The sequence below is a fragment of the Falco punctatus genome, assembly GCF_963210335.1.
Source record: "Falco punctatus genome assembly, chromosome: 9".
Classification (NCBI taxonomy): Eukaryota; Metazoa; Chordata; class Aves; order Falconiformes; family Falconidae; genus Falco; species Falco punctatus.
The window spans coordinates 41,742,595-41,761,589 of NC_137589.1; the positions used below are offsets into that span (position 1 = coordinate 41,742,595).

General features: G+C 39.0%; 1 protein-coding gene across 12 annotated transcripts in view; it reads right to left on the minus strand.

The window, feature by feature from the left end:
* Positions 1 to 18,995, minus strand: part of RALGPS1 (Ral GEF with PH domain and SH3 binding motif 1) — a 120,028-nt gene that overhangs the window by 36,889 nt on the left and 64,144 nt on the right. The window lies entirely within an intron of this gene.

Genomic DNA, 18,995 nt, shown 5'->3' on the forward strand with positions numbered 1-18,995 from the left:
ATCTTCAGTGTGTCCTCAGACACGGGCACTCTGTGAATAAGACCTTCTGAAACAAGTGAGGGCAATCACCGTATAAAGGAGACTTGCTGCCCTTTTGCCTCTTCATGGAGCCATGCAACAGCCAGAGATACCCAAACTAGACAATACAAAGAAGAAAGTGCAGCTTCATCCACTCTTAACTTAGGTTTTACTTTTTTTTTATAAAAAAAAATAATCTCATAACTGCACGCTCAATCTGCAGGAAATACGAAATGCTTAAATTTGTAATCAATTACCTCTGAATGCAGGTTTACACACAATTTATACAAAATTTACACAAACACAAAGCCACTGCCAGTAGTGATAAATAAGAATGAAGTGGATGCAACCTAAATACTGTAATACCACTTACATTTGAAATCTTTTCTGTAGAGTCTTCAGTTTTCTTACTTCTACTGATAAACTGAAGTGCAGATCAGATTTTGTGGGATATGCATTTCAAAAAGGAAACCACAGTTTACACAGTGAACTTAGAGCAAAATATAACTAAGTTTATCAGGACTAAATCGATCTTTTTGCATCACAAAATTTAATGATTCTGTATGAGATAAAAAAAGAAACAGAACAAAGCCAAACCCCCTCTGTACAACAATGTGTGTCACTCGCTGTGATTCTGTTAAGCACTCCAGACAGCATGAAAGCTTGTGCCCAGAGAGGCAGCTCAAAGCACTAGTCCTTTATCTGATTTTTGCATATCATACAGAGACAACTGCAAACTAAGGGCAGGGACACATTCATCAAATTTTTTGAGTTGACACAAACATGGTCAAACTAAATTCTTTAGCTACATATTATGTACCTGTTTTGAGACAAGGCTCTATTAAGGTCCACTCTTATCAGCTCCTTTCTCTGGGTGTCTTGAAATCTTACAGCTATCGATGTTGAACATTAGTTAGCAACAGATCATGTTCCATCCGAGAACAGTTTTAAAAACAAGCAAGTAGAAATATTCTAATCCTCTGTTAGATCTGAAATAGAATCATTCTGAAACTATGCTGTAAAGTTTCTGTTGAGCTGGAATCCACTGGGAACAAACAGCACATGGCAATGGTAACATGTGAGCCCTTCACACTGCTTTTTCAACGTTTCACCTTACCCTTCAATTCACATATTCTTCCAATAGTTCAGTAACAGCACTGGATATGCTTTCTGACACTTGTCACAATAAAGTAAGATTTATACTTTTAAATTCCTATGAACTATGGAAAAATGTCTTAAAACATCACAGAACACAAACGTTAACTAAAACACTAGAATTGCTGTGAATAGTGTCACAGAAGTCTGACTTGACATCCACATCCTCCCCAAATATCCCACAGAACACCTTCCTCCAAATCACGGAAGAAATCAAAACCAAACTAAAAGCTCTAAAAGCCCAAACACAGCAGTGTGATCCCAGAAAGCTAACCTGATGGATGTCTTGGGTTTATGCAGGGTTTTTTGGTGTGAATTCAACTGCTAGTAGAAGAGAAGTAGATTAAAGAAACAGAACACCATACTAATCCTTTATGTATGTGTTAGGGACTGGATCAAGAAGTGTGCTTTATGTGTTTGCAAACCACCTTATGTATTAGGAGTTACTAAGTGATCTGTGGAAGATACTGTTTTACTATTAGCTATATACAAATATTAATTGTTTCAGATAAAAATCAGTATTTCCTGTGAGTGATAACTTTGCTCTTTCTGGACTAATCAGATACAATGATTTTTTAAACATACCCTGAATTACCCAAACTAAAGTTCTATCCCAATAACTTCTTTTTTTCTTCCTACTATTATTAGTTCACATACATAATTCCTTTTCTGATCTTGGTCTGCAAAGAAGGTGGGTGAAATTTATCTCATCATTCTTGTTTTCTGAGTTCTAACGTTTGTAAAAAACTCTCTAATACTTTTTTATAGCAGTGCAATGGTATTTTTTTAGAGAAGAACTAGAATCTTAGGATTCCAATCGGTGGCACTTTATGCACACTTTGTGCTGGCATTAGTCATCATCACAGGGTCACTTTGGTCAGAAGGTACGTCCAGAGGTCAATCTAGTCCAATCTCCTGCTCAAAGCAGGGCTACCTCGAAGCTGGAAAAGGTTGCTAAGAGCCTTATAAGTTTAGGGATGGAGACTCTCTGACCAACTTAAGTCGAATGCTCCTTAGCCATTCTAACAGTAGTTTTTCTTGTTCGTGTCCAGTTCTAATATCCAATGTTTACTGCCTCTTGTCCTTTTGCTGGGCACCTCTGAGAAGAATATGACCTGTCTTCTTTATAAGCCACCCCTCCCTGACAACAGAATGAGGTAACGATATGTCCCTCACTTTGCAACCAAATAAAATTAGAAGACTAACAAATGGGAAATCCTATTGCACAGAAGTAAATGCACTAACACACTCTCAGGCACAAATGAAAGATTTCTCATCTGAGTAATGGATGAAATCTAGAACCTGACACAGATTCTTCTACAGCATTAAATTACCAGTTTAATAAACTGAGTAAGAACAAAAACATTGCATGTTTTAAACAACAACACAAACCAGAAACTTAAATCAGCTTTATAAAAGCTTTTCAAGAAGAAAAGGGTAAGCCAGCCTGAGGACTTGAGATGCACTCACATTTCTGGCTTTTCAGCAAATTCATTAGCAGGCAGATGTAACCAACCTACTACCAAAATTTGCTGGCATAAGAGCACAGCGCTACCAGTATCTTCGATTGTTCACTGTTGTGTCAACCAAGAACTTCCTCAGGAACACAAGATAAAATGTCAGTTCTGTAGGAGAACTGTGCTGTGACTCGCAGGAGCAGCGCAGCATTTCAGTGCAGCTCACAGAAATGGGCAGGACAGTCTCAGACACAGCATCTGCCATGAGGCTCTGCAGGGAGGATGGAACCTGACACATTTTATCCTTTCCAAAAACAACCACAGCTTTTCAGGAACACCTTTTTACCATTTATAAAAGTGCTGAGTACAAAAGCATTGCAAGTTTATAGTTGTTACTCCAGTTCAGAAAATACATTAAAAAGATGTTTTTAGTTCATCTTAAGTTAGTGAGCACCCCAGAATAAAATACCCATTAGAGAAAATATTTTTGTGTAAGCATATTTTGCTCAGACTGCAAGGTATTACAGATTGTCCAAGTCCTGGGACTTGCATTACCAGTACTCGATTGCCAAGAAGTCTCAGAAACTTGACATTCCTGTGCTATTTGCTCTTCCACCTCTGCTGAAGCCAGCCTGAAGCTCCTAATGTGTAAATCCTAAATACTTTCCTTGGACAATATAATTCCTATTTCCAGGCTTGAGAAGGAGGGTTAGTAAATGCAGTATCTTTTGAAAGCATTAATGATATACAGATTAAATACTTTTCATAAGTCAGTATTCAGAAAAATCACTATAAAATGACATGCAGTAGAAAAAGCAAGCATCATGTGCATCTTTGCCTAGTTAAATGCTACTATTTTTTGGCTCTGTGATTTAGTTAAAAAGCAAACAACATAATCTCCTAGCCTCCGATGTCATTCATGAAAATCTCACTGACCTCAGTGGTCCTGGAAGGGAAACCCTTTATGAATGCAGAGAGAAAATGCTGTACAAGATGTACCGAGCCTGCTGTGAACGCTGTATTCAGACAGACTGAATAGAAATCACTGTACGTGTTCCATTCAGGGATACTGCAGCTATTGCTAGAGTGTATCAAGAATATTAACCTCAGTCTGATTTTCTTTAAAGGGCTGCTCAAACGTCTAGGGTCAGCTAAAAGGCAGACTTTGATTTAATGTATTCCTAAACTATTCTATGAGCTGTGCAGGGAAGTTAGTGCTTCTTTGTTGCATAACGAAGGAACATTCTTTTGAGCAGGAAAATAACTTGTGCACCATAAAAATCTACCATATTTCCACATGAGATTTTCCACAGTGCTTTTTGAGCATGTTTATAATTAACGACTCTGGCTCCGCCCCATGTTTTCTTGCCCTGCCTTCAGAAAAAAACACTCTTAGTTTCAGGAAAATAGCTAGCTGGCTCACTTTCACTCTCCTAGCTTTAGAACAGTGAATTTTCTCAATAAATTCCAGCTATTAAACCAACAGGAAATGCAACTATGCTAGTCAACTGCAATTTTTTAAAAGGGAAGGAAAGCCACTATGATGAAATGCATACAGCACACCTAAGCAACACACTCCTGAGAGAATTTCAGTAAGCTTATATTAGTTACTGATAATAATCAGATCTCTGGAAGTGTATTAAGTTTGTGCAGTGAAAACAAATTATTTTCTCCTGGTAGTAAGTATGCCTCAAACTTACTCAGATAAAACCAAAATAAAACAAAACACTGGAAATAAGATTTCCATCTGGGAAAATAGAAATACTTTCCTGAAAACAAAATGTTCTTATGTGTTCTCTAGTAATGTCTCATTACTATCATGTAGAGCTATAAGTTACAGACCACCAGCAACAGTCTAGCAAATTTAAGAAAAGTCATGTGGCTTCCAAAGGTTTTCTTCTTTACAGCTTATGGAAAAAAAAGACAGGCCTGGCAATTTTGTTAGATTTTAATAAGTACTGAGTATATGCATGAGCAAAACCTCATTCACATGTTCAGTATATCCCATACTTCACTATCACCTAAGTTTTATAGCTAAGATTCAGTCTTGCCATGGAATTTTGCGTATCTGAAGTGCTGTCTGGAAGATCTCCATTAATGTTTCTGCTCCGAGAGTGAGGAAATCTCTTGCAAGACTTCTCACTAGAGCTGTGCCTGCTATGTATCTGCTTCTTCAGCTCTCCACCACCTTGACAAATAAGTGGCTCACTGGGTGACACTGGGTTATGTCCAGCTTAGCCAGGCTGCAAGCGCGTACCTAATGTCTTTATAGTTTTTAGCCCATTCATTTATGCATTCTGAAAAATCCTACTGCTTAGGGAGGAATAGGTGAAGAAATGATGTGAACTGGCACTGAAAAATCACGAAACGGACCCAGAGGCAGCGACAAGCAAGAACAAACTGTTCATTCTGAGCTGTGAACGCTTTGCTAGGAAACCACGAGGCCATGACTGAGCTGTCCCTCGACCTGCCTCCAACCTGTGCATCTGGACCAAGAATGAACCTTTCAGACCCACTGACATGGTAGGTAGGTAGCACAGAGGGTGCTGCAGTGTTCAAAGGCAATTTGATAAACCCACCAAAACCAAACAGGATGTTAGGTCCTTGTAAAGGAGTGGAATAGAGTTGGATTAACAACATATAAGCAAAACGGAAATTCCAGACACACTGGAGTGAAAACAAAGAAAAAAGATACTTAGAAATCAGGTCAAGTTTTACAGTCTAGTTTAACTTCCTTCACTAGCCCAGACCAGTCCTTTAAAAATTGTCTTCCCATATTAAAAATGCTCTCTCTTGAAGAAGCAATCTCTCTCTCTCATAGCTATGCGTATAGATTATAAAGACAAGGGTCCTCTGCCTCAGACTATCTTAATGCTTTTAGCTTAAGAGCAACTTGGGGCATTTACTGCTTTCTCCCCAAAAAGTACTTACTAAAAACCATCCTGAATTTTTCCTCATTTCCATCTCTAGAGAGACAGAACTGCGTATCATTAAAAGTTACGTATATTTTGTGTAACTGTTTTATTTGTTCTGTTTACTAACAAAAACAGCCTCCGTTTTTGTAATCTGCACTAGCAGTTTGGGGTTCTGGACCCATGGATTAAGTATGCTGATATGCTGCTGCTTCTCTCAGCTACAATAATATCCCAAGCCAAAAGATGGGTGATATTTGAAGGAAGAGGGAGTGACTGAGTTTGCTTTCTGTGTATGCTTTGAGTACAGCTCTATTAACTTTCCACATCCCAGTCTCAGATTTTAGGGGATGAACAACAACCACCCAAAGACCAACCCTTACTTTCAGCTCCTCTGAACTTACCTGTTGCAAGGGGCCCAACCATACTGGGGCCGCGCTTCAGCTGTCACCCAACACACAAGTTACTAACTCCTACATGCTGCCAGCGCAGACCAGGCACCCCACACACCAGAATGAAAGAATGAACCCTGATTTCCCCAGTACCAGGATGACTCTGTAGCAGTCCAATGCCAAGTAAAACCAGACTGAACCACCCAAGATTTCTCCATGACCTGGAGATCTTACCTAGATTTCGAATTCACATTGCTGCTCTTCACTGTCCCCTCTTATCAAGCGGCACATCAAAATGTAGTTAAAGACTCTAAAAAATTCTATTTGCTCAGAGCCTCTATGGTGCAATATGCCTCAAGGCAGCCTCGTTCAAGACTAGATTCTGGCTATTTTGAGCAAGTTTGCAGATATTCTCATTGATATCAAGGATGTAAACACCCTTCCCATCTGTATCAGTAGTCATAGGCATTTCTTCCAGACAAACAGTAAATCTTCCAGGACAATATATGGATGAGGACCGATGAGATACACAAGCAACAAAATGGATGGGGGTGTGTGGGTTAGCATAGCTCTTGTCAATTCCAAATAAAAGTGCAAGGAAATGGGCTTTTTGTGGGTAGTGGGATGCAGGAAGAAAGAAACAAAACTGATGGATGCCAATAAAAAATTAAACTGAATGCTTAATTAATGAATGCTGGCATACAACAGAACATAACCTTTGTAAATACACATCAAGCTACACCTTTGCAACGGTGTTTCTCTCCCTCTGTCCTTTTAAATCAAGAAGGATGATTAGGTTTTTATGATTTTTTTTCAGTGTTATCAGCCTTCATCTGGGCAGTGGCATTATGAACTCTTCTATATATATGACGTGGTAATAGGAATAGATGAGAATCAGTTTATTTTGCTCAAGAGGAATCACAAAATTACTCATTTCGGCAAAAGACTTTAAGATCTGCTTCTCAAAGGAAAGGCTCAGGATAGCCATATGCCAAAGAAAACACACAGCACTAGCTTTTCAAACCTTGGCTTACATTTGTGCTACTGTGCACTGAAAAAAGCTCTCTAAGATGTGAAGCCATCAGGATATTTTCCAGAGGGTGAGCTCATGGGCAGTTGCTTCTACAGGCAAAACATTTTCCAGTGATACTGCTTTTCTCCATTGTTCTTAGAACTAATTTTGCAGCTGTATCATTGTATGCCAACAACACAGTATTCATTAGTTTATGGTATCAGGAAATAATAACACAGACTAAGGAAAAGCATGGGCAAGTAATCCAAAACTAAATTTATCAATGGAAATCACACTGTGTCAAGGGGATCGATTATTTTGCAATTGCCAAAAGAACTATAATAGCTAGCTCTTAATTTTTTATTGAAGAGCTCAAAAAAAAGCAGTAATATTACTGACAGTTTAAAGATTAGGAGGTCGAAGTAAACCAAGAAAGTGACCTTGAAATGTAGTAGTCAGTAACACCCAGATCATGCGTTTTGAGCGCTCCATCCACCAGACAACTTCCAAGGCTACATTTTATTCAAAAAGTATTTATGGAGAACTGCACGTTCAGCAGGATGCAAACCTAAGTCTGTATATTTGTGTCCATTCAGTTAGGCTTCTCCTATTATTTCTTTATTCAATACTCAAGGCTTCTGAGAAAGAGCGAACAGCACTGAGGCAGATAATAAATAAGCAGACTTTGGAGTTGATGGGTACTAACAACATCATCTTAAGAAATATAAACCTAAGCCAGGGGTTATTCAGCTTCACCCAATTCTGATGAACCTCACATCAAACGTACAAGCTTTAAAATTTTCACCAGTAGCTATGGTGTGTGATTTGTTCCTCATTAAGGAAGACTGATGTAACATGCTCTGAAACACAAAATAGTTTCAGTCTAGTAAAGCACATGTACAAAGTTATACCAATGAGAAAAGCTGGGTTGGTGTTACTTTAAACTGCAGTGGCAGAAAGAAATGGAAATGCATTTTCTAAGGCATGTCCCTGGAAGTCAGAAAATCTGGACTCAAACGTACTGTTCTCTCACAGATTTCTTTGACCTGGGCAAGTTATTTTATCCTCTATTTTTCACGAGTTCAGTGAGAGACAGCAAGCACTTTCCTGTCAGAAAGATCTCATGAAAATAAATATTATTACCAAGAAGACATAAGAAAAGCGGGGTTTAAATACCTTCTAGAAAATATGTAATGATGTGCAGCTTGCACAAGGCGCAGCAACATTTGTTCTTAACAATTCAGAATTTCAAATCTCTTTTGGGGATTCACAACAATTTGCAGGCACAAGGTGTAATCCAAAACATAACAGTACCTAAAACTGTCTCACAAATACACACAGATCATAAGAAAACAGTGCAGATAAAGACTAAAAACTCGCATCATTCTCAACTGCATCCTCTTTTTTGGGTTTTGGTTTTTGTTTTTTTTTAAAATGTTTATGCAAGTAAGTTCGGAAACAGCTGCTGTACAGTATTTTCGTCAGTCAGACATTCACTACTTTACAACGAAGAATAATTAGCTTTTGGGGAAGTATATCAGATTAGCCTGGGGACTTCAATTTGTTATTCTTAACATTTTGATCAAGTACTATAATAACCTTCCATATTTGTTTAGTAAATTGTACTGTTGCTGTGACAACCACAAACGCATGCTATAAGAGGAGAAAAACAGAAGTTTAGTTTCCTACTTATCATCACGTACACTTCCTAAAGATATTTCCAACTCAGAAGCCCCTGAACGCACACATGTTGCAATGTACCATATCGCGTTCTTTTTGTACAGGAAGCAGTGACTACAAGACACACAGTAACTGGCACGTGTAACACAAGGGAACCTATGGAAAATAATTATTTTCCCTTTTTTCTCCCCAAAAGTTGAATAATGACACTGGTTTGATAGGAAAACCAGAAGAGACAAAAATGTTTCCAGTCTGTAGTCAGCTGTATTTATGAAAGCCTTTTCCCACATACAGTAGTGTGGTTGTATCATACTAAATAAAGGAGAGGACAGAGAGAAAGCAACTTATCAATTAACTCAGTGGTAAAAAGTCCAAATCACTACAGTCAGCAGTCTGTAAAACCAGAGACACCATTCTTAGGAGATTAGGTCATAGTCAGAAAAGCCAACGGTTTTGTGGTATCATTGGTTTCGAGACGACTGGATATTTTCCATGGACTAAGGGCTGGAAAATTTTTCTACAAAACCAAAATGTATATACTGGTTAACCTCGGTAGGACTTGGAGTACTCTAAAAACAACCTAAGACAAATCTTTGCCAAGGCAACAATATGTGATTTGTAATGCATGCCGCTGGCAGAGTGGCCAAGTGAATGGGATCACTCCCAGGAAAGTAAAGGTGGGATTAGGACCCGGTTTATCGCTTCTGTCTGATGCCGGCTAGCCAGAACACAGCATCACACACGCACACAGATGCAGAACTATAATGAGGCAGGTCAAAAAGACAAAAAAAATTCTCAGTTAAAAGGATTTGTATAATTTTTACTTACACAGCTCTGAATTCCCTAACAGCTGTTCTTGCCATTCTCTGGCATCTCCCCTTGCATATCATCAGTCTAATGCGAGTGTGAATACTCACCTCAATAGCTTTTTTCCAAACGCACACATAAAATCAATGCCTGCAGTGATGTTGCTAGTAGGGGGAGGTAAGAGGGGGTTGCTAAGAGGGGAGGTAGCTAATATGATTGCTTTCTGGAACGTTATTTCTTCAACACAGGAATGAATTGAAAGATACATTTTCTGTATTTTCCAGTCTCTTCTTTGTTGTTGTTTTGTGAACATTTACCTACGTCAAAGGGAAAACAATAATGGCTTCAAACTACATGACTTCTGTCTTTCAAAGACAGTACTGAGAAGTATCTTAAAAGCACATCAGTAAGAGAATTTTCCTTATACAAATTCTCATTCAAGGAAAAATGCAAACTTTCAAAATAGATGCCTATCTTAAATAAGTTACAAATATATTCATTGGAGCTTAAAATGATTATTTAAATTGCTTTAAAGCATTTTAATGATGGTTGCTACAGTGAGAGTTGCCAGAAATAGCCGGACATGAAAATATGGACTACAACTGTTTTCACATTGAAACTATGCTACACAATTAATTTAACTTTTCAGCTCTTGATAGACTGGAGAACCTCTGCTCATTATTTACACTTCCAATAGAAAGACAGATGCAGATTTGCATACATATATTTAAATCAGAATCTCAAAACTGTTCCCCAGTGGGGCTTCATGGACAAGGATTTAAAGTATAGATTCTGTCTACATTTTCTTGTTAAAACAGCAAAGCTGCCTGGCAGAATCCACACTAATACTACAAACACTAAAACATGGATTGAACTAAATCAAAATACTCACTTCTGTAGTTATTTTATTTATCGTTTATGTTACCACACAGGTATGTATTCAGGACAAAATGTCTCAAGAGACATTAAACAATTACCATGGATGGTCACCAAGAGGACTACAGGGTTGGAAAACTTGTCATAGGAAGAAAGGTGAAAGTCGCTGGGTTTGCTCAGCCCAGAGAAGTGAAGGTGCAGAACGGGAATCTAGCCAGGCTGCCAATAGCTAAAGGGCAGTTACAGAGAAGATGGAAATACTCTCCTCAGTGACACACAGCAACCGGACAAGAGGCAATGGGGGAAATTCTGTCTGCAATTTATAAGCAAAAATTCTTCAGTGTGCGAACAATTAAGCATTGAAAGAGGTTTCCCAGAGGAGGAGTAAAACTTCCTTGTTTGAAATATTCAAGATTTGGCTTGTTAGGACGCTGGATAACCTAACCTACAGCCCTCCTTTCAACAGAACGTTGGACCAGATGACCTCCAGAGGTCCCTTCCAGCCACGACGCTATTTATTCTATGATAAATGTGCTAAATGTGCTAGCTTCTGCCTACACATCTATTATTGTAGGACAGTCTGGAGTACAGCAGTTATAGGGACTGATTTGTTACAGCAAGGCTATGCATGTACAGGCAGACAACAGTCACTGATTTTAACTGTGAATAAAGTACTTTAAGCAATCTCTTTTATCATGAGATATAAGCAAAACTGACCTTATAAAAATGTGTGGGTAGAGAGAGCACGTTATTTTGGCTCAATCAACCTCAGCAACATCAACTAATGAAATTAAAATTTGAAGTAGGTAGGATACACATTTAAATATGTTCTAAAGCTAGTCTGGCGAATAAGGAAGAATGTGTTAATTATTTTAATTAGAGATAATCAACACCAACATTGTACCTGAAATAGCATTACATCTTATGCTGAGCAAAAAACTGCAGTAAGCATAAATGCAAGCCTGCAGTATTTTCTTACTTGGAATGGCAATATATCAACCAAAATCCCAAAGATGTTCTGTACCGGGCTGTTTGTAGATTATATGTAATTTCTTAATTGGATCAAACTAACTTCTTCTCATACCAATAATAATGCATATGCTTACTATACGAACAACAATTCCTCTCTTTTCTGTTTCAGAACCAGAAAACAGTGCTGGAGTGCCACATTAGCACTCTGGGCTTGTCTATACCTGGAAAGCACAGACAAACTATTTTGGAATATTTACTCTGGAACAGATAGCCTATTACAGGCCCAGCATTCCTCAAGAATGATCACATCCAAATTGAGACATTCACTGGAATAACTACTTCAGTAAGTTTTCAGTGCAGACAGCATTCACCTGAAAAAAAACTTAGGGATCTTTGAGGCAAAGGTACTTCATGGGTTCAAAAGCTGTGTCACTGTAACACTGACGCATAGCATAACTCGAGTATACAACTCCACATCCATTAATTAAACAGAAAATCACAAGCAATTGCAGTGAACATTCTGAAAATTATTTTACTTCATGGCAAACAAGAAATGTTATTAGGTACAATTAGTAACAAAAAAGTAAAAATATTTGTAGTCTGTTACCTCTGTCAGAACACGATCCAAAAAGTTTATAACTGTATTTTAAAAAAGACAGTATTTCCACAAAGTATTAAAAGATTTGTTCCAACTGACACAGTTATGGCAAATACATTTTTTAAAAATGGATAAAAACAGTAATGGAAACAACACTGTCATTACTGTACTATGTGCCTGAGTACAAAAGCAGTTCCACTCACAAGCAACAGCTTCAACAATAGGATAGAATGAGCAACTACATTGTTCCTTAACACATCCCTTGAAAGGCATGAGCATCTTCAAAATCAAGTATTCATTCAACAAAAATCAAACCAAAATTCCAGCACTGATACAACTGCCTCCGCCACCCTCTGCCAAAAGCATCTCCTATACTGCCCTGTTTCTTTTGGCTCCTTCTGTACCCAAAACAAGAAACAATGATCACCAGCTCCAGAAAAAAAGAAAGCGTTCATATCATGCTGCCTTCTCAGAAGCGGCACCACCTATTTAAGTCTTAGGTGCTAGCCTGAATGCTTCGACTGTTTAGATACGCCTGTGACCTACATGGAAAAAAGTAACTCTCCAGCCACCTTCAACTTTTAAGAAAGCAACATTACAAATTTAACTTTATTTTTAAGGTAGATTGTGACACACAGTTTGCAGGAAATGCCTTCTTATAACATGCAACGTTATGGCATGCACAGGGGTGGCAACCCAACAGCATACAGCTTGTTTTCAAAAGAATTGTGAAGATAAGGCGTGTTTCTATCTACTCAGCAGTAGTGAGGCTGCCTCTGGAACACCACAGCACAGCCCTGCTGCAGCCCTGCACCGGCTGGGCGTTACACTGGAGTGAGGCCAGCGGAGGACCACGTCAAGGCGGGCGAGCGGCAGCACTGGGCAGACGAGGACAGGCCTAAGAAGCTGGGCTGGTGTGGCCCGAAGAAGTGACAGGGTCAGTGGCAGAGAGTGACTGTGGCCATTTCCCTAACAAAATGGAGTGGCGGGGAGCTGCAGAGAGACAACTTTTTCTCAGAGATGCGCCATGACAGGACAAGAAACAACTGACAGAAGCTGCAGCAATGGAAATTCCAATTTGAACAGGGAAAACAAATACACACACACACACAAAACCAAAATCCGACCACCCCCAAAAAATCCTTTCAGAGGGGTCAAGCACTACGCCGCTGCCCGGAAAGGCTGTGAATCCCTGTCTCTGGAGGCCTACAGCGCTCAGCTGGCCAAGGTCTTGAGCAGCCTGCTCCAGCGCCAGGGCCAGCCCCGCAGCCAGCCCACCTACAGGTCCCCATTTCCTACGGGACCTTCTTCCGCCCCCCTGTAACTCCTCATGTGGCTACGGAACTGCCCTGCACACTGTACTGCATGCTTGCGGGCAGACGCCTAGACAAAGGAAACTACCTGTGACAGGTATTTTAGCAGATTATGCCCTTACTAAATACTGTGCTTTTTACAATAATATGAGGGTGAAAAACGCTACTTGCAAAATGTGTATTTAGGTAAAACATAAGTATGCTGTGGGGAATCATTTCAGCACAGATGAACAAATTAGTGGCACAGTATAAGAACATATTCTTTCTTGACACAGTGAAATTAATTTTACTTTTGATGTGTGCATCAAAAAGGAATCAAAATTCTTTTCACAACATTTACAGAAACTGCACTAAAAAGAATCTAAGTAGGAAATTAAATCCTAGTCTGCCCCTTTCGCTCCAGAGGCCTAGGTTAGTCAAAACCCAATCCCACATTACGCTAAACTTCCCTCACAGCCTTTGGAGTCAGAGAACAAGAAATACACATGTTGTAACAAAGTGCATGTGTTTTGTTATGGAAAAGCTGTAATCAGTATCAATGAGTACCAACATTTAACAGAGACTTACATAAACAAAAAAGATGCATTAATCAATAACAATACATCTTACCAAGACAGCTCCCTTGAGCTACTCACTTGAGGGTTTCATCAAATTGTTTCTGGTCTTACTATGGCCACATAAAGTGTATCATGTATCTAGACCTGACTTGGTTCCTGAGTTAGACTCGTCCCATTGATGACAGCTATGAGAAATGAGGCAATATACATACAGCCATGTGATATTTAAGCCTGAAGCCCACATCTGTTTCATACAGCTATTACTACAAGTGCTGTTTTCTCATCTCATTACCTCTATAATTATTTTAATAAGTAAATCAGTCTTTAGAAAACTCTATTATCGAAAGATTCTCAGTTAAAACACAAAAATCCTTACCATACCATGTAATAGCTTGCTTCCTTTTTACAGCACACTTTTGCTCATTCACTCTACCCTAACAACCTGCGTACCTCTGTACTTTCTGAAATGCAGATCTTTAATTAGTCTGAGTAATTCAAAAGTATCTTATACTAGACACTATACTGCAGCGTTATGTTAGAAGTCCAAGATTACATAAACAGAAGAAAGGAAAATAAACATAAGGCAGGTTACTAAAGATTCAGTGGACATATAAAGCAGAAAAAAAATACTTCTTTTTTCACTGAAGTTTTCTCTGAGAAAGCTGGTAAACTGGAAGCTATGAGCATTCTAGTTCTTGGATGAGCTTAAAAAGCATCAAATCTTTTCCCTGGTCCAAGTCTGACAATGGCTCTAGCCATAAAGGCGACTGTATAATGCTTACATTTTTCTTTCCAATCATATCTATTTTGTGGCCTGAGTCATAAGCACAAAGATTAAGAACAAAGCCAAAGCACAACTCAAGTAAACGTGTCTCAAGCTGTTCAATCTAACTCTTCAATTCTCTTAAATATTAACAACCGTTAATTAAGAAAGAGTAAGCTTGGAGTTAATTACTTTTCACCAAATAGTAAATTAGTAAAAAACGTGGTTTTAGTCTTTTCTCAACTATTTGTGAATTGAGTTTAAATTCACTGAGTAGTTCTGAATGGAAGTTTTTCTTTTCCTGAGCTTCATTTGCTAATCAGAAGAGTAACTGTAATTTGCTTATTTAATCAACAGTTCAACGCTGAAACACTTACCTTAGGCAGAGCACTCTGCTAACTTAAACCATTAAATTGCACTTCATTTTTCTTACTTAACATTTTCCTATACAGTTTTGATATTTTTTTTTCTAGAAATAAAGGAAAAAAAATAGTCCTTTCAAGCTTCATTCACCTTGCCGTGGTTTATCAGGTCTATCATGGCAGCATTTATTTGCATGGAGTCCTGTTCTCCAAAGAGACTTTAAACTAAACTAATGGGTAACATCAGTCCTGTTAGGAATACAAAGAATGTAACAGTGACTCCATATGACAAGCATTTTCTACTAACACTTGGCAGAGACAGCTGGAAATACTAGTGCTTGTACAGTGACATTTCAGCATGGTTACAAATTCACAAGTTTTAAAGGAAATGAAAGCAACACAATTTCAATGAACTGACTCTCCAGTTTGACAGTTGGTTTAAAGTGCTTCACAGAAAACACAAAATTCCTGAAAGACATTCTTTCTTGCCTTTTGATAGATGCAATCCTCAACTGAGCAGCCTGCCATCATGTTGTGTCTCATGCAAAGACTGCCACTGATCATTATAAAGTTTTACTCTTCTTCACACAAGCACACTGGTGACTTCAAAGGAAAATCTTTCAGAAGCAGGGCTACTAATCCCGAAGGCCACTCAAGAGTGTCTGTAAACATCTGAGAGTTCTCAGAAAGTCACTATTACCCATAAGGCTAAAGAAACCTGTTTAACTCAACAAACTCATTTTCCGCCATTCCTCTGGTCTATGCTTAATGAAAGAAAGAAAATATTATCACTGCTTCATACTTAGCCCCCCCGAAACTAAGAGAAGGAAACAATCCTGTGGTGTTTCCTGAATAACCTCACCCTAATGGATGACTGCAATTAGTCATTCCACCTTCATCACTGTAGCAATGAAGCCTAATATAGAAAACCAGACAAGTCAGTGCAGTATAAACCAAGCAACTTTCAAAATAAGATACCAGTGCATGAAAGAAAAAGTTACCAGTAATTCACCTAGAATTATATTCAGGAATTTACACCTAAAATCACTTTGGACTGGTGCAAATCATTCTCTTAGCCACTAAAACAGTCAAAAAAAATTCTGAAGCTGTCTGAAGCTTCCTAGTAAAGCTTTCACTCTGAACAAATCAGAATTTCTCAAGAGTATTGCCCTCCCCCCCAGCCCCAACCCCAACTATTTCCTAATGCTTTTCCCATGAGTCAGGAAAAGTATATTACAGAAGATTAAATATTTGTAATACTGATTCACTTCAACATTTTAAAACATATGTTATCCAGTGTCAGAAAGCAGAGAATGCTTCGAAAAGAAATATAGGGAAAAGGCAAAGGTACAAGAGTTGTTTTCCAGATGTAGCTTCCTGTCAGCAGTGAGCTGTGGTTTAGGGGCTTCCTGAGATAGATCTTGTATAAACACTTTTGTGTTTAAGTCTGGGTGGTATTTTTTCTTTACAGTGTTTCTTCTCAGAATCTGTCTGTTCACTTTTTCTTTTTCCTGCTATTCCTACACACAAACTTTTTTTTTAAATTACCTTTGGTTTCAAAAGATCTTGTGGCAAAACGAATTCAGCAACTGAACAGCACACTATGTGAAAAACCCACCAGCTTGATTTCTTCAAGTTTGCCTTTGTAAGATTGGTCCGTTTCTATCTATTTTGTTCACCTTGAGCTTCCAATCACTGAGTCAAAGTTAACTTCTAGGACCAGCTGGTTTACAGTATTTTCACTGTTTCTCAAAGCCAAGTCTAACACCAGACCACTCCTTCCTGACTGAATTACTCTGGTGAAGACAACTGTCAGCTTTCACAGCCAGAAATAACTGCCTATTAGTATCCTACTATTAGGAGGATCTGTTAATTCTCCAACCATGGATTAAAACATAAGCTGATCTTTGAGATTCTCAGTATGAAAAGCAAATGGAACAATTACAAAATGTTTTGAAAAACATGTAACTCAGCCTAAAGTCTTTAACAAAAGCAATGAACTCCACAGTACTACAAATCCAAGGAAAAGGCATTGCCGTTTGGTCCAAGCAGAATGCCTGCACACAGGCTAATCCCATTTTTCTCTTCAGTCCTTTCCAAAGGGCAAACACCTAGCCTTACCCAAACAATTCAGATATACTACAAACACCTAGCACATCCAAATAAAAGCTGCCTGTCACCTATCAAGTTGGCACAACTTCCTTTTTCACAATAGACAAAACTGCAAGAGACAGAAGAAACTGAGCAGCTTTGTCATGCACAGTTTGGAGTGACCCATACTCAAAAACTTCCAGGAACGGGCCATTTAGCTTTAAAAAGGCAAAAAAGCATTCAGCACTTAATCAGAAAGTTGATCTGTGGAAGAGTATGCTGCTTCTTATTCAGAAGAGCGGATGAGCAAAGAAATAGGGTTTGGCTATTTTTTGATGTCTTGAATATTTTTATTTATAACACCATTATCTGTAAGAGAACATTGATGACTAAAAAACACACCACAAGGTAAGTCTCTAGTCTCCTTCACTGGGTAAAATTTTTAGGCATATAAGTGCCTTAAAATCGATGGAACTTAAGCATGTGTTAAAGAGCTTAAAAGAGATTATGGGTAACTTATGAATACAGTCCTAAACAAAAAACTTTATCCTTGGGAAATCTTGTACTTCCAAGGACTTTGGTGCTCTGGAGCACAACACAAGTCAGAAACCTGTATTTTTCTACAAAAGCAAAGAATCTTAAAATACTAATTTTAAAGTGAAAATGGAATACTCAAATAATATAACGTAGGTAGGGAATCACCTTTCCAGCTCTCTTAGTAGTCAGGAAGCTGAGAAACGGATCAGGGCAGGAACAGCCTGCTCAGTGCCTCGGGCAAGGCTCGGGCAGCCCACTCACTCCGCTCTTGCACCCCCCCACCTCTGGGCAGTTGTGGCTGAAAAGGCCCCTGGGCAATAATCAAGGAGTGTGAATCATATGCCAGCTGCAAGAAAATTTAATGGGCCTATTGCTAAATCTGTCAAAAGTGAGTAGAATCACATTCTGGTTCAATTAAACCAGCTTTTTCCATATCAAACCAGTGCATGGGAAAAGCTTTTGGACTGCTTTAACCCCAAGTATCTAGACTATGCTACCCCATAGGGCTGAACTGACTTCAGTGCCTGGTTTTGTGCCTCCTTTCTTTCAATATGGAAAGGTGTAAGTTTTTTGAGTTAAATTAGAAAATGGTGGTAACATAACAACAGTAACTAATAAATGGCATTAATATTCCCTGCAGGAGTCCCAGGCCATACAGCGGAGGTGCAAGAAACTTAAAAAGCCTAAGGCATACCGAATTACTCACGTAATACATTTCCATGTGGTTTTTTCCTGACACAGTAGACATTCATTCTTACAATGGAAATATCTGCTCCTTGTCCACATTTTAACATGGACAGTTTATTTTAATCCAGTACCTTTAAACCTCTTTATTTGCCCTTTGATTAATCTAAGTGGCCTTGTATTGGTTTGCTCCATTTCTTCAAAACCCAGGTTCTTTAAAACTGCCTGAAAAACCATGAACAAATATATCATGTCCATGTGGTACTGCTTTCTAAAGATGACTGTGAGATACAATGACTGAAATAAGTTCGGTTTGCTAAAGTGCTGACAAAAAGTAGCTAAACTGTTTTACATTTTTATACATTTGAATACTATGAAGTTTCACTTTTAATTTTTAAAATTTCTTTGCAAGATTCCCAACAAGTTATAAATGCATCTTTAAAGACACATTCGACGTTAATTCAAACACCTTGGCAGGCGGGTGGGCCCGCCGCAGCCGCACAGCGAGGCCGGGCAGCGGCCCCAGCCGCCGCACGCCGGGCACGGCGAACAACGACTGAACACACGCGCCGGCGTTCCGCCGCGTTACCGATTCTCAACCTGCGTTCGATCATTTTAAGAGTTTGCTTGAATTTGGACAATTTCATTTTCCTCCGTTTCTGGGAGCTGGCCGTTTCCCGACAGGCATGTCCCGGGAAGCAGTGCAGCGGCGCTGCCCCGAGTAACGCGGCCGCGCTTGCCGCTGCCGCCCGGCCCGAGGGGCAGCCGAGGCGCGGACAGCGGCTGCCCGGCAGGCCCGCCCGCTCGGA